Genomic DNA, 1,710 nt, shown 5'->3' with positions numbered 1-1,710 from the left:
TAATAATAATAATAATAATAAAAACAGTGCAGGGTATCTTTGAACAGTAAAACCCAAAACAGCATGTTCTCTGACTCCAACAATGTCTGTATCTCACAAAGAGAAACGGCTGCTCAAAATCATCTCATGGCTGCAAGTTATTAACATTATCTCATGGTAATGTGTAAGTTAATGAGTAGCCACAAGATAACTTGTGGRCACACATTAACTAACACYTAGTCATAAGTTATCGTCTCATGGTCACATGTTAGTTAATGCATGGCCACAAGTTATTAACTCATGGCCATGTATTAACTAACACATTAATGCATGGCCAACGTGTGGCCAAAAGATAACTTTTTGGCCATGAGACAATAACTTGTGGCTARAAGTTAAAGTGTGGCCACAGTAGGGCTGGGCGGTATGACCTCACATTCATATCACTGTATAAATTGAACCCCTTCACGGTAACGGTATATATCTTGGAAGAAAACCGTGTTAAGATAATGTAGTTTTAGAGCTTTTTTTCAGCAAACTGTAATCTTAATTAAACCCAACATTTTTGCTTTAATATCTGCCTGCTGAACTTATCAGCTYCTGCTCTGCTGCGCGCTCATCATCTTCATCTTCTTCATCATCATCATCAGAGCGGAAGCCGACTTTACATTAGCAAGATGGATTTACGACTGAACGAACGTCCACGTCATTTTTTAAAATAATCTCTGTGGGTAACAATACATTAAAAAAAATTTCTCCGACAATTGTATGTGTCAAACTACAGTTGTTAAAGCTTCGCTCTGCGCGACGTGCAGCTGGAGGGAGGAAATGATCCCACGACACGACATAACTTTTCTACTGTATAGCAGGAGGAGGAAATTTTGAGGTTTTATTCTCTCTGTATGTGTTTTAAAATGCTAGAATTTCTTCATTATATTTCAAACTCCTGCTCAGTTGTCTCTGCACTCACAGCCATGCTGACACAGGTGCGATGACGTAATGACGATAGGATAGGTAGAGGATAAATTTCTACTGTAGGCCAACTTCGTATCGTTTTTACCGTCTACCGCATATACCGCGCAGCCCTAGAGGCCACAAGTTATTATCTCATGGCAACGCGTTAATGAGCAGCCACGAGATAACTTGTGGCCACGAATTAACTAAAGCATAGCCACAAGTTATTGTCTCGTGGCCAAACATTACTTTTCTTAAAGTACTTTACTTTTGCTTCRATGTCTCGCTAAACAAACCTAAAAAAAAAGCTCCTCCAATCTGAGCCTTAGTTTATACTGTTATTTATTTGTGTTATTGATTATGYCAACATTAAACTCAGATGTGGAAAGGCTGCACTGGGCATGGATGGCCTATWATTTGCCCCCTCTTCAGCACACAGATGAATTCAGCTCCGTGTGGATTTTAGTTTAGATTGTTGATTCAGCAGAGCAAACTGAAACGGACCAGATTATAAAAACAAAACAAAAACATTGAACAAAAACAGATTTTTTTTCTATAAAGCTCTGAATCCAACAAAACAAACAGCATGAGGTTAAACATGATTAAATCCAAAGAGCAGCCTGACAATAACTCTCAAATCCACTCATTTTAAATTAATACAATCAGAGATTATTGAGGTTATTTGCAAAGCGTAAACAAAGCTTCACACATAAACGCACACACAGCTTCACACAACACACACACAGACACACACAGACACACACACACACACACACACAC

The 1,710-nt window shown here is 38.5% G+C and overlaps 1 protein-coding gene across 8 annotated transcripts in view; it reads right to left on the bottom strand.

Moving 5' to 3' along the window:
* Positions 1–1,710, bottom strand: part of tspan4a (tetraspanin 4a) — a 270,357-nt gene that overhangs the window by 35,123 nt on the left and 233,524 nt on the right. The window lies entirely within an intron of this gene.

Source organism: Austrofundulus limnaeus, unplaced genomic scaffold (genome assembly GCF_001266775.1).
Source record: "Austrofundulus limnaeus strain Quisiro unplaced genomic scaffold, Austrofundulus_limnaeus-1.0 Scaffold200, whole genome shotgun sequence".
Classification (NCBI taxonomy): Eukaryota; Metazoa; Chordata; class Actinopteri; order Cyprinodontiformes; family Rivulidae; genus Austrofundulus; species Austrofundulus limnaeus.
Note: the sequence above shows the minus strand (reverse complement) of the source record. Positions and strands in the feature narration are given on the sequence as shown.